This window comes from Pezoporus occidentalis, unplaced genomic scaffold (assembly GCF_034315485.1).
Source record: "Pezoporus occidentalis ecotype Australia unplaced genomic scaffold, CSIRO_AGI_Poc_V1 ctg15, whole genome shotgun sequence".
In the NCBI taxonomy this organism is placed as follows: Eukaryota; Metazoa; Chordata; class Aves; order Psittaciformes; family Psittacidae; genus Pezoporus; species Pezoporus occidentalis.
This window is the reverse complement of record NW_026913316.1, coordinates 5,784,534-5,799,864: the sequence shown is the minus strand read 5'-3', so window position 1 is coordinate 5,799,864 and position 15,331 is coordinate 5,784,534. Positions and strand designations below refer to the sequence as shown.

The window sequence follows — 15,331 nt, the reverse complement described above, 5'->3', positions numbered from 1 at the left end:
TTTCTTATAATGCTCTAAGTGCTCTACATGCCAGCCTATGTAAGGTTATAATATCATGTACTCTGGATTAATAAAATTTCCAGTTTTATTTCACTCACATACAGAAATATGAAATGCCTCTTAAGCACTTTTGTATCAGTGAAAATTATCACTGTTTTTCCAATTTAAAAAAAAAAAAGGAATAGTAATTTTTTGTTTCAAAAACATGAACTAAAACAGAGGCCCTGCATCACATGAGCTGACCTTACGCAAATAAACAAGCACCATGTATGCAGCAAGATGAGTGTTTTTAGAAAAAGACTACTGCCATCAATAACTTTGGATTGTAAATTCCTTTTATTTTCTGATAACAGTCCAGAAAGCAGGTTTATAAGATAGTTATTGGTGCAACTTTCCATGAGACCAGGGTGCAAGAATAAGGGTTCCAGCAAAAAAAAAACAGATGCCATTATACACAGCTAGCAGGACTGCCAGAGGAGCATAGTCCTCCGCAGCAGTGAAGAGATGAGAGCTGGGACCTGGCTGCTGCTGGTGAATACAGCTGGCTCAGCCATCTGCAGGACAGGGGAAACTCTGCAGGCATCTGCCATGATACATCACAAAAGTCTCTGATCTGGAAACCTCTCTTTTTGATTCCCACTGCTTTCTGATGTCTCGACCATAGGCCAAAGTAGGTCTGCCTGCTTCCTGCAGCTGTTGTTCTCTAAGCATGCTGTAATTCTTAAGCCATACAAAATAGAAGGGAAACATGTTTATTTGTTTTTATCAAAGGAAAAGGTTTTCTTTTGCAGGGGTAGCCATTCGACTAATTCGGTACAAGCAGGATCAAATTCCTGGGTAAAATAACAGAAGCATATCCTTACCTGGAGATCAAGTATAAAAGAAACCCAATTTTATTTATTTTATTCTAATAATTTTAAAATAATTTTTACCACCAAGGAAAAGCTTTTCAACATCTAATTAAAAATATAAGTAAAAGAATCCTATTCACTAAGGAAATTTCTTCTCAAACTTAGAGAAAATACTGGACAACACTGTATAATTATTAGTCACTGTAATATCTGGTGATACTATAATTGTAATAGAATAGGATTTACCTACTGTATGATCAGTTTGAAAGCTCCAAACCTATGTGGATATAAATTATTCCAATGAGTGGTAAGTCGACAGAGAACATCTGCTGTAGCTGGTGAACCCGCTAATGTGATCCACCTGTCACTATTTGGTTATTACGTAGCTGTAATTCTGAACTGCTGTAATATTTTTAGCACATATCAAAGCCCCAAGTTGCACTAACACATTGAATGGAGGGACAGGATTAATATACCCTTTATTTTTTAATGCTGTCCAAGATGCATGCTTACAATACTCAAATCCACAAAAAAAAAAAATGGCAATGAATTTAATACAGCATGATTTTGTAGGTTTCTCTTTTTTTTCAGTTAGAGGTATTTTAGAAGAAATTTCACTATATTTGCCAAAAAGAAGAGGACAAGTGTGTGAAGGTAGTTGCTATGAAGTATATTCAGAGACTGGCTTCAGGCACTAGTTTCCACATTGCGTCTTACTATATATTTCGGCTGGGATAGTTATTTTTCTTCCTAGCAGCTGGTGCAGTGCTGTGTTTTGGCTCTAATCTGAGAACAATGCTGATAACACATCGATGTTTAGCTGTTGCTAAGTAGCACTTACTCTGATCAAGGACTTTTCAGTCTCTCATGCTCTGCCAGTGAGGAGGGGCACAAGAAGCTGGGAGGGAGCAGAGACAGGACACCTGACCCAAACTAGACAAAGGGGTATTCCATATGACAGCATGTCATACCCAGTATATAAACTGGATGGGGTTGGCTGGAAGGAGCTGTGACAGGTTGGGCAATGGTCATCAGGTTGTGAGCCACTGTATTGTGCATCACTTGGATTTCTTGGGTGGGTTTCTTGGGTTTTATTTCTGTTGCTCTTCTTTCCCAGAATTACATACATTTATTTATTTATATTATTGTTGTTGTTTTTATTATCTTTAATATTATATGACTTTTTATAAATTATAAAAATATTGTTCTTATCTCACCTCTTGGGTTTTGGTTTTGTTTTTTTTCTTCAAGCCTAAAAATTTCTTAAACCAAAATACTTTTAGCAGTAATGGCAAGGCTCAGAATGTAATCTGAATCTTTATATGAAATATTCAGAAAAAACAGGAATACTCTCACTAAGGTTTCATTGCTTATGGCAAAAGATATAGGTCATTGAGAAAGTAAGAGCCAACCCACCTTAAGCCTCTAAAAAGGAGCACTACAGTTTTGGTCATATATGCCCAGCACACCTCAGAAAATGAAGGGTCTCATCTGCAAATGACGCACATGGTGCTTTCAAAAGCTGAAAGCCCTGATATTTTAGAGAATACTTTTCAGTTCCTATGGCAAAAGCACTTAATATTTCTACATACATATGCTACTGTTATTTAAAAAGAGATGGGTGACACACCAGCATAAGCCTATTAATATGTTATAGTTGAAATACTGGCCTGGAAACTGGAGCATCTCAGCTCCATTTTTTGGTTATTTATTGTGAGTCCTTTGATGGTCTTCAGCATTCAAAAGGCTTTGTTCCCCATTTATAAATAGAAAACACCACACATTATCAACAGAAGGGTTTCGCCTGGTATAATAACCTTTCCTTGTGATGCTTAATGCACCAAAGAAATGTACAAGCATAATCCAGAGAAAACTATTCCAAAGGTTTTACCGTACCAAGCTGTAAGTTGCTTATAGGAAGTATTTTAAATAACTTCCTACCTAGCTCTAAAGGGTGCACTTTGAATTCTTGGTCTGTTTAGAAGTTAAGACAAGGCAGACACAGACAGACAATGGTTTCTCCTTCTGTCCTTTGCATTTCAAAGTCAAAACTCTGTATCTCCCATGTTTCTCCATCTTCCAAATATCCAGCTGTGCAGCTGTTCTCCTTTATCCACTGATAATAAAATATCTATGATCTGGGCAGAGAAGATGTGAAAGATTATCAAAGCAGAAAATTTTGTTCAGAGACTAGCTAAAAAAACAAATTGAGCTACCCTAGCTTAAATAAAGGAGAATGAAGCTGCTCTGCACTGCCAGATCCCAGAACTCAGTGGGAGCAATAGAAAGGGTTATAAAGAAAGCATAAGTAGAGGGAACTCGGCGACTCTAATTGGACTCCAGGAAATGTCAGCCTAATGCTTCTCCTAAAACTCAGTCTTGGAGCAGGTGGATTTGAATGCACTGGTACCTAAATGTCTCCCACTGAATCCCCATTGTAACCTCACAGAACAATGGGCTGTTTCACACACTCAACCTCCTAGCTCTTGTCTTTGGAGACATATCTCTTTCTTCCTGTGGCATTCCTCTACGATGCCATAAAAAAATCTTCAAAAATCCTGGAAAAGACTTTTAAGATCATCAAGTCCAACCATTATCCCAGGACTGCCAAGACCACCACTAAACCATGTCACTGAGGTCCTCATCTACATGGTTTGTGAACACTTCCAGGGACGGTGATTCCACCACTTCCCTGGGCAGCCTGTTACAATGCCTGATCACCCTCTCTATGAAGAAATTTTTCCAAATATCCAACCTAAACCTCTCCTGGTGCAGCTTGAGACCATTACCTCTTGTCCTATAGCTTGTTACTTTGGACAAGAGACTGACTCCCACCTCAGTACAACCTCCCTTCAGCAGTTTTAGACAACAATAATGTCCTCCCTGAGCCTTCTCTTCTCCAAACTAAATTCCAGTTCCCTTAGCCATTCCTCATCAGGCTTGTGCTCCAGACACTTCACCAGCTTTGATGCCCTTCTCTGGACCCACTCCAGCACCTCAATGTCTCTCTTGTCGTGAGGGGCCCAAAACTGAATACAGGATTTCATGTGCAGCCTCACCAGTGCTGAGTACAGGGGGATGATCACTGCCTCAGCCCTGCTGGCCACACCATTTCTGATACAGGCCAGGATGCTGTTGGCCTCCTTGGCTGTCTGGGCACAAGCTGGCTCATGTTCAGCTCCATCAACCAGCACCCCCAGATCATCCCTTTCTGCCGAGCAGCTTTCCAGACATTCTTCCCCAGCCTGTAGCATTGCATGGGGTTGCTGTGACCAAAGTCTAGGACCTGGCACTCACACCCTCATGTCTCCTTTAGGCATGTGCAGCACACTTAGAGCACATCTGGTGACAGTTTAGTTTACTCCAAAAGGAATCCAGCTGGCAGGAGCCAAGAGATCTCTGCAAATCAAATCAAGAGTATTCATCAAGCAAAACTGATCAAAGGCTTCACACCAGAATGGCAGCGCTGCTCAGAATCACCATGTTGTCCATGTTGACATTACGCACTTAGTCTGGATCTGGAATGAGTGTCCCAGCTATCCCTTCTTCCTCATTTTGCACATTGAAATAATCTCAAGGCAACTGGATTGCTTTCATATGAAACTAAACTAGATGTTGCTCTCCAACTGCAAATGGATGTTTAGTTCATATGATGAGTAATGATATGAGTAAAAATAAATCCCTAAGATACCTACAGTATGTATATCGGCTTCTGAGCACCACAGCTTTGTTCTAGAGCTGTATTATAGTAATAGTTTCAAAGCATTAAAATTTTACCTGGAGGTTGCTCCTTGCTGGATGGCATTATGGTTTACCAGAGCTTCAAAAGAGATTATCCTTTTTTTTGCACCCCTAAGATGTCTTTCTAATGAAAGCTATTTTGTGTCCCTTAGCAATAATCTGACAACTGGTGGGTATTTCTTATCACTCCAAAGTCTTTTATTAGTGGTCATACAAATCCATTAGTTTTTAATCATTTCTAGCTACAAGCTCTTTGTTAACATAAAACATTGAAATGTTAGTGAGATAATGATTTCTCATTTTAATTAAAAACTAATTAATTATACATTTCTTTTTCAAAATATAAGATAAAATACAAGATAAAGGTAGACTTTAAAAGAGTATATGAATTGGTAGACTTTGCCTTCTTTCTAAATGTTATACTACTCTTTAGGCCAGTAGCAGAAAGTTTACTAAGACATTTATACGTAACACCTTTTGGTATGTTTAAGTTGGTTCTGATGCTATCTTGTTTCATTAATGAAACAGACTCTTAAATCAAGTTTTGCCATATAAGTAGAGGAGTCCTGAGTTTTATACAAAAAAATAAAAAATCAACAAGCTCTATTTTGTTGTTTTAAGGGACCACTTTAAACCTGGAAATTACTATTCTGCATGTAACACTAAACATATCATGAAACAATACAGTGAGTTGAGTTGTATTAGCGTGAGTTATTATTCCCTCCCCCTTCTTCATGTTGTTTAAGCTGTTTCACCATTATTAATTGATCTGTATAATGCTAGAGTCCACCTGACAACATGACAATTAGATATCAGAATAACTTCATGTGTTTTGAGTTGTCCTTATAAATTCAAAAGCAGTGCCCATGTGCAAAACATACTGAACACTTGTCTTTGTGCATAACCAAAGCATTCACTGGCAGTTTATATGTACTTTAAAGACCCAGGCAGTCCACTCTCGCTCCTTTTTCTTAATGCAGTCAAAATACTGCTATTATATAAGACTTTTTTTGGTTTGCTTTGTTTTTCAAATAATGATACATTTCTAAATAACCTTGCATTGGGTTTGCACAGCAATGTCCTGGTAGCAGGGTGCGGCAACAGGGGCAGCTTCTGTGAAGCTGGTAGAAGGTTATTGAAGTTTTCCCAGTGTCCAATAGAGCCAATGCCAGGCAGCTCCAAGACAGATCCACCAATGGCAAAGGCCAAGCCTACCAGCAACGGTGGTAGTGCCTCTGCGATAGTATATTTAAGCAGGGAAAAAAAACCCTGTCACATGCAGCTGGAGAAAGGAGTGAGAGTATGTGAGAGAAGCAGCTCTGCAGACACCCAGGTCAGTGCAGAAAGGATGGGAGGAGATGCTCCAGGTACCGGAGCAGAGATTCCCATGTTGCCTGTGGTGCAGGCCATATGAGGCAGGCTGTACCCCTGCAGCCCATGGAGGTCCATGGTGCAGCAGATCTCCACCTGCAGCCCATGCAGGATGCCACACCGGAGCAGGGGGATGCCCGAAGGAGGTTGTGACCCTGTGGGAAGCCTGCGCTGGGCCAGGCTCCTGGCAGGACTTGTGGCCCCATGAAGAGAGGGGCCGACGCTGGAGCAAGTTTGCTGCAGGCCTTGAGACCTTGTGGGGAACCCACACTGGAACAGCTTGTTCCTGAAGGGCTGCACACATGGAAGGGACCCACGCTGGAACAGCTCATGAAGAACTGCAGCCCATGGGAAGGACTGACATTGGAGAAGTCGGTGGAGAATTGTCTCCTGTGGGAGGGAACCCAGCCTGGAGCAAGAGGAGTGTGAGACGTCCTCCCCTGAGGAAGAAGGAGTAACAGAAACAGTGTGGGATGAACTGACCTTAACCCCCATTCCCTGTTCCCCTGCCTCACTGAGAGGGAGAGAGGTAGCAAATTTGTGAGTGAAATTGAGCCTGGGAAGAAAGGAGGGGTGGGGGAAAAGTGTATTTAAGACTTGGTTTTATTTCTCATTACCCTAGTCTGATTTGATTGGTAACAAATTAAACTAATTTCACCAGGTTGAGTCTGTTTTGCCCATGACATTAACTGAAGGAGCTCTTCCGGTCCTTATCCAGACCCACAAGCCCTTTTGCTGTATTTTTTTTCTCCCATGTCCAGCTGAGGAGGAAGACTGATAGAGCATGTTTGGTGCGCACCTGGCATCATCCAGCCCAGGTCAAACCACCATACCTCTCTGTGAGGATGGAGGCATGGACCCAGAGGTAGAGTGCAAGCTGGATCATTTATTGAAAAGATTACACGATATCTATATGCTTCCAAGCAATTAGGAAAGCACATCTGTGTTTGCTTTGTGGTTACATCAGGTGAAAGGTCTGTCTGATTTTCTTATCGACATCCTCTTTCCAGTTCCAACGTCCTTGATCCTTGCCAGTTCCAAGTACCAGTCAGGGACAGGTCACTCTTAATTGCCTGCTGTAGCTCCTTCTTCTCACGGTCACTCTTAATTGCCAGCTGTAGTTTCTCCTTCCCATGGACTCTGACAGCATTGATACATTCCAACCCCCACACCTCTCTAAAATATCTAACTATCTATCTATAAAATAACAACAGTCTCCTGTGAAGTGATAATATTTTTACCACAAGATTTTAAATCTTCAGGTATAATAGTGCAACTTGCCAAATATTCTATTATTTTTCATTTTATTATTATTTTTAATTATCCAGTCTTTCCAAGAATCGAATGAACCAGTGTGGAACTGAGAAGAGATACAAGCATAATTTATTTTGACTAGTAAGTTGATTGGTTAAACGACAGTGGAAAGCCAAACGACATTTTTGGTGGATGGAGAGTTATTAACATTACCTTTATTAAATAGAAATTACTTTAAAGCAAAGCCTCATTTCTTAATGAAAAATCTTTTAACTTCAAAACTGTTGAACTAAGATGTTTCAACTTTTCCTAGTATCCCCTTTGCTGTTCTTCAGCTGACGTTCAACACCTTTTTGCATCAATTGTAGTTTCAGTTGGCCTAAGCATGTTAAAATAATTTCCCATTTAAAATCTTCCTAATTCCTAGGTAAGCAACTATAGCTCTCTACTAACCTATCATAAGATTAACTTTATTAAACCATATATAAGGTATATGCCAATTACATATCAAATAAGCAGCTCTGTTGACTTCAGTGGGAATTTTTACAAAGACCTAGAAACATATTGCTGAGCAGTGACCACATATAAACGCAAACCCTAAGTAAATATATTGATTTTAAAGTGCTTTGATTCCTCCTGAAGTGACTATGTCATCAGTACTTAACTTTTTCCTGAGAAAGGTTTGTGGTTCGACCTCTAATATATTTATGGACTCCTATTGCAGTATCATTAACAAGTGCGAAAAGATGACACCTATGATGGCCAAAAGAAATCCCTCAAATATTTCTTTCCTGTTATTTTTACATGAGAGAGAATTTCAGAAGATCAAACCATATGAGATCTTCCCTCATAATTATATGAAAAAGAGGTCTAGAAGGATGCTAAAGGAAGATAAGGTATCACCTTCTCTATGCTTAAATTTTACCTTTGAATTTTTCTTTGTATCTGGGGAAAATTGATTTGAATAAATAAAATGGGTTGTGCACAGGTCATTCCTTTTGAGATTCCTTTTGAGATTCATAGTGTGCTTGAATCATCATGCTTCAGTAATCAGAGCTGTACAATTTTTAACATTGATTATCTGTTTACTATATCAGCACTTAATTGATCCTTCAATGCAGTATTAAGTGTTTGAGATGGCTGTGTTTACTTGAAGCACAGGCATAGAGTCATAGTGCCCCATTTTCCTGAGTTCAGAGTGTTATCACCCTTTTGTATCTGAGAGAGGTGCTTTGCAAAGGAAAGGCATTCCAGAATTCTAATTTAACATCTTCTTTTAAGTATCAGATTGAGTGGGAGCATCCTATGACCTGACCCTGGTATTTCTGCATTATACAAACGGGTTTTGGAGGAGAGTGCTTCCCAAGCATCTGGAGGACTTCAATTCTCTAGAATTTAAACTGAAGTTTAATTTCTTCTTTTCTCTTGAGCATAAATGCCACAAACTGTGTTTCCACAGAGGTGATATCGGTCCTATATTTTGTTTATAATTTCATTCAGATTTTATAAATTTATTCAGCTACAGGTAACATAATTTGGCTTATCTGGAATAAAAGTTCAGAGACAGTTTGAAACAAGCTATTTTCACTACAAAACAAATAAGGTCCAGTAACTAAAAAAGCCTACAGTGTAACAAGGATTGATAAAGCTCCTACCTTTGCAATTCATGTTTCACGGTGGCAAGAACCTTAACATTTGCTGTAAAAGCCTGGAAAATTATCTTCCTTCATTTTGAATGGAAGTCAATTAGAATAATCCCAGGGGAAGAGAAAACAAACCATTATTCATATTTAAAGTTGTAGGATTGGGGAAAAAAAAAACAAAACAAACAAACAAAAAAACCCCACCACGTATAAAGAATCCTGATAGAGGCAATATTATTTGGTCTTCAGTTATTTCTATAAAAATCAGTACTGGAAACCCACACATATTCCCCTGCGAAAGAGCACACACAGTTAGTAGAAATGCACTGCAAACCAGTTTAATGAATGGACAAAGAAAAGGGAATGAAAATAACGGAAAATTAGGCTGCATGTGAGCTGAAAATTTTGGAAAACAATTTTTCCCCTGTCGCAACTGAAAAATCACTGCATCTCTCTCTGTCTGACTTAGCCTAGCTGTCATGGTGGGGGTGATGTCTTCCATTTGGTAGCACAGTATGTGTGAGCCACTTAAACTCCCTAACTTGCATGATGGCAGATAAGTCTTGCTATTTAACTTCTCCATGTTATTATCTACACAGGCAGACACCAAACTAAAAAATACAAGTGCATACTCCTGACTGACTTCAAAGGAACTGGTCCATGTGATAATTACACAAAAATGCAGGAAAGAATGCAATTTCATCACAAGGATGAAAGACTCCCTACCCATCTAAAGTCTTACTTTTTCTTTGTTAATCCTCTGCATTGCTATTGTCCCAGGTTCAGCAGTAGCAGTCATTTTTGCTCCTTCTTAGTAGCTGGTGCAGTGCTGTGTTTTTGACTTTCAGCCTGGGAACAGCACTGATAATACCAATGTTTTTAGTTACTGCTCAAATGTTTAGTCTGGCCAAGGACTTTGTGAGCCTCATGCTCTGCCAGGGAGGAGGGGAAGCTGGGAAGAAGCAGAGACAGGACACCTGACCCAAACTAGCCAAAGAGCTATTCCATACCACAGCACGTCATGCCCATGATGTAGAACTGGGGGCAGTTACTTGAAAGGGCGAGATCGCTGCTGGGTCAGGCTAGGTATTGGTATCGGTTGGCGGGTGGTGTTGTATTCTCTTCCCTTGTTATTTCCTTTATCACTGTTATTATTGGTGGTAGCAGTAGTGATTTGTGTTATACCTTAGTTACTGGACTGTTCTTATCTCAACCCGTGGGAGCTACATTCTTTCAATTCTCCTTCCCACCCCTCTGGGAGCGGGGGGAAGAATGGGGGGGGGGGGTAGACTCTGTGGTTCTGATTTACGGTCCGGGCTTAAGCCACGACAGCTATTAATAAACTTACTCACTACACGTCATCAGTATGATTCTGAGATACCTGTTGTTTCTCTTCAGACAACCAAGTTATGGACGTGTCTTAGTTCTGATGTCTAGAAACTGGGCTAAGATCCCACTTCATTTTGTATAGCCTATTCTGTATTTCTATATTATTATACATATTTTAATTTTTATATATTATATATATTATATCTATTTTTTCCTCTTTTTTTTACATTTTTACAAAGATAACATCTTGGACAGAAATGTACAGCCTTCTGCATATCAGCATTTTTTATTTGACAGTCTAAATAGCTTAGATTTGTGCTATTAAAAAAACCTAAACAACAGCTGGATAAATCGTAACTGCTATCATCGAAGTATCTCCTGCTTTTATGGGGATTCTATCAATCTTAAAAGCATTGTTCAGCAGTGTATAGAGTTGTCTCTTTGACATTCTGAATTACATTGGTTAAGATTTTTCTAAGCAAAAAGAGTAGATTTCTCATCTGAAGACTGCTATTTTTATTATAGGTCTATAAAATAATTCATTCCTGGTTCCATAATGCAAGTTATTAATTTTCTTCTTCAATAAATCAATTATATAAATTAAATATTTGAACATCTGTATTACATTCTGTAACATTTGCAGGCATTACCGAAATAGCTTTCTACCTTGACCCAGCTGTATAATGTCAAAAAACAGTAAAACTATTTTGATTCACAAAACTGCTGAACCAAAATCCATCCTGGAATACCTGGTGCCATATCTCTGCACTCTGTTTAAGAAAGTTTTATTTTTGATAACTGGTACATATGAAGTCCTCTGACTAGAAGACTGGATTGGATGATGCTGCAGGATTGATATCTCATTGACTGGATATTAAATATTACCATTGAATATTTAGCCAAATGGGATTTCTGGGTATTGGCTTGATTGTTTTGACAAGATAATGGTGAATGTACACTTTCTATTCACTTTTTTGAAAGCATATTGTGCTGCACAGTCAGATAAGCTGTGGCTGGTATGCTGCAGACATTTTCTACCGTAAAGGAAGCTTTTTGCAATCAAATGCTGCAGTGAACAGATAGAAATGTTGTAGCTCAATTGAAATCATCTAGTTCCATAAGAACAGATAGTATACATGCTTGTGATATTTGGAATCTAAAATATCCATTTAACCTGAAAAATCTATATATAAAGTTATAATATTTCTGAATAGAGTAAAAAAAATTACTATTTTTTATCTCGTAAGGGAGATACATACATCTGTTTCAAACAAGGTCTGAGTACCTGCCTTTATTTTAAGCTGAACATATTTTACAACCTACAAGCTAAAGCTGTGTTGTAGCATAGACAAGAAGTTATCACTGGAAACATTAAATTCTTGGGAGAATGAGCAAAAATGAATGAGCAAAAAGCCCTTTCTCAGGTGCAGAGGGCTCCTGGGAAGTTTGAGGGGACGTGGAAAATTTGGGTGCCCTCATTCAGGGGAAAATACATAAAAGTTGGTCTTGAGAGTCTTAGAACAGGTAGACTTCTAAAGTCAAAGGGAAATACCAGTCTACATTTCTTTTCTGTTAAGAATATTTTCTGGAATTCAGAATTGTAACTAAGCTGTTGCTTAATAATGCCTGGGGAAAGACTTTTGCCATACTGTGTGATATCTGCGTTCTCAGTTACAAATGGAAAACCAAAGAGGCCATCGAAAATATTACTCGTGCACAGAATGTTAACTATGCAGAGAAATCCCTATACTTCATTCATGCTAGGACAAAATGAACATCCACTAATTTTCTGTCATTAATTGCTTTCATGCCACAGTGGTTTTATCCTTGGTTAGCAAGCACATTTAAAACATTACTTAATAGTGAAGAAAAACTTGTAGATCAGTTTGATATAGAAGACTGGTTTCTATGAAACCATAAATTTAGAGTATCAGTCATACAATAGACAATATCAAAATAACGTTTTTTCTGCAAAATAGTTTGATCATACTGTATTTTCTTTATTTGTAGATGATAATATAAAAATAACTGTTGAAATTAAAAGTGGAAAATAAGGAAACATAGTTATACAACATATCAAAGTCATGCAATAAATGATTGTTGAATGACTTTTGTAGTCCACTGAAATTCAGAATGTTAAAGGTTTTTGATCTGCAGCTTTTCATCTTGTAGATAAAAGGTGGCTCTTCAAAATTTTGTCTTACCTAATAAAACTATCATTAAGTGTGAAATCTGTAAATCACAAAAATATACTGTAAAATACTTTAAACTATTTCTAATTTTAAGAATATAAAATATATTTTCCACCAAAACCATTATATAGCCATGACTGTAAAATAAATGATAACCCAAGCTCTCTAATTGGGGTGTTTCATATGATGAGTGCACAAGACTTTTGATCATAGCACAAAGAAACTTCTATTTAAACAATGATCTGAAGATGTGCTTTCACTATTATCTGAAACTACAGTTTGTAAATTTCACTATACAATGATCCTTTGATATCTCAAGATTCTTGATGAAGGATACAATGACTAGAAAAATGGAGAAAAAGACACTGAACTTCCTGTTCAAAAAGGAATTTTCAGGAAGATGCTTTTACTTTGGTTCAAAGCTATCTTACAGAAAAATAGGATCTATGAGCTCTGAATTTTAATAATGAATAGCCATCCCAGAGGCTACTTTTGTCAGTCCTTCTTGTTTCTGGCTACTTTATGCAGTTCTGAGTTATTCAGCACATCAAGGTGAGTATAAAATCTTGAAATACAGTGCATAATCTCAGTGTTACTGCTTGATTTTTGTAACAGAAATCTTTCAGGTGGTAATTTCTATTGAACAAAGATAGGAGGAAAAGTGAAAAGGATGTGTTCAAAGATGTGAAAATGGTTAAAATGCTACAGGAGTGCATCATGATTCTTTACTGAGTTTTGCAAACTTTTATTCTGCTGAATGCAGCTGAACAGCTTTTTTTTTTATTTATTATTTTTATTTTTCATCATCCTCTGGTTGAATTACAGCAAAGAAACAAATCGCAGTTAGGAAAAAAATCAACCCTTAAGGGGAAACAAAATACTCCACAGAATCTCAGTTCTCCTTTGCTATCAAAACCACCTGCTTTCATCTCTCTCTCCTAGCCTGCATATAATCAGTGCATAAACTTTGAGGTTCAAGCTCAACAGAAAACCACTTCATGTTCTTTAAAGGCACTGAACAGCTTTTTTGAGCAAAGAGGCACAAAGAATTAAGAACTAGTTTATGAGTTTACCGATAAGCTCTGTGCAAGCCCCAGATCTTTCAGCTCTGAGTAGAGCAACTGAGGTTATTCAATAATTACTAGAAGTTAGCCTGAGTAATCAGTTTGGTACTTTGTGCAAAACATTCCAGTGATAACAGTGCCTATAGATCTTTTACTCATTGCAGAGCAGTAACAGGCATTCATTTTGCCTTCTTAACATAAACCTCTAGAAATGGACAAAGTACCATCCTATCTCTTCCTGTGGTTCCGTAAGATGAAACAGCTTACTTTTCCAAAATACATTGCAGAGGCTGGCCACTAGCCAGGGATTGCTAACACTCCAGAGAGAAGTTGTCCTCTGCAGACTGATGGCTGAATCCCCTACTGAGGTAGTTATTGTGTGCCACGTAAACATTCAACATCACACATACACTCCTGGGAGAATCAGAGAAGCTGACCCAACATTTAAACAAAGTATAAAGAAAAAAAAAAAAAGACGGTTGCAGCATTTGTTTGTCCTGGTTTTAGTTGCGGGGTTTTTTGTTTGTTTGGGTTTTTATTGGTTTTTTGGTTTGTTTTTTCTTTTTTTTTTTTGCAGTTGGAAGTGCTCCTCCATGAAAGGGTGTCCCAAGAACACAGTTGGAAACCTGATCTCTCATCTTTTCTGCCCTCTATCCAGAAAGTCAGTCAGGATTCCCAGTTACTTGCAGCTATTATACTACTCTCAAGGGATTCTTACCATTTTAATTCTAACACAGATGAGAATAGCAAAAGAAAGAGCTGTTGCTAATTGTGAACTTTCAGATACATGACTTTTTCTCTAGCTCCAACAGTATCTTGAAAGCAGGAAAGGCTCAGTAACTCCTCAGAACTCAGCTGGATTGGGTCAGGTCCTGTATTATTATCCTCTAGTTACCCAGAATCAGCTGAAGCAGACTCATTGAACACTGAATATTATCCTGATTTACATTAGTGAAGTTTTGTGGTTGCAAGAGTAATCACAAAGCCATAGAATACAGAAAATGAGAAGAGCAGCTGTGCAGGTCACACTTCCCATCCTCTAGCTGTACTGATGAAAGTTAAAAATTAAAAGAAATTAAATCTGGCATGTATTCAGTTCATAGTAATTCATCATACTAAAATTTATTTTCCACAGAATGCAATATCTGTTTAAGTACATGAGATTTAGTGTCCCCGGCTACCCAAGCCCTGAGACTATCGCTTGGATACTATTAGGCAAGTATTACTAAACTACAGTCCCCTCTAGTCCTAAAACTTATGACAATATTCAAACTATTTTGGCTTAAATAAAGGAAACAAAGCCTTCCAGAAGGGCTTTGTATCTTATAAGTAGTTTGAAGAAGAAACGATTTAAAAAAAAAAGAAAACCATCTGCTCCACCTCTGATGGTTGTGGCTTTGTGTGTGTACAAGCTCAGCATGAATCCTAGGATAATTAATTTTATCTGCCTACCTGGGTGTCTGTCTTATATCCCTATGGCACTTTCAGGATTAGATTTTACTTAGGTCCAAGGCTTTGGCTTGGCACTAAACAACAAACCAATGTTTTATGAGTTGAGATGGGGTGGGGGAGAAGTGTGATGAATGTCCTAATCAGCTCTTGGGATTGCTAATGCCTTCACATCTACTTAGAGCATCCACATTGAAGATGCACACAGATGTGCTTAATGTCTTTGTGCGCTTTGGTAGCATAGTTCCCATAATAATGCAGCATCTGCGTGGTGATAAAGACACTTCAGTAATACAGAACAGACCAAGAAAAAAAAAAATCCCTTATCTTTTAGTTGCACAAAACACTTGAGAAACAGCAGCATGGTTACATAACCTGCTTGCAGAAAGGGGAAAATGGTCAGGTATAAACTGCCTGGAACAATTATCCTGATATTA

General features: G+C 38.2%; 1 long non-coding RNA gene across 1 annotated transcript in view; it reads left to right on the top strand.

Annotated features, from left to right (window-relative positions):
- LOC134159704 (uncharacterized) overlaps positions 1-15,331 on the top strand; it is a 558,348-nt gene that overhangs the window by 319,686 nt on the left and 223,331 nt on the right. The window contains exon 2 of the long non-coding RNA XR_009963265.1: positions 1,713-1,796. This is a non-coding gene — a long non-coding RNA (uncharacterized LOC134159704). The remainder of the gene's footprint in view (positions 1-1,712; positions 1,797-15,331) is intronic.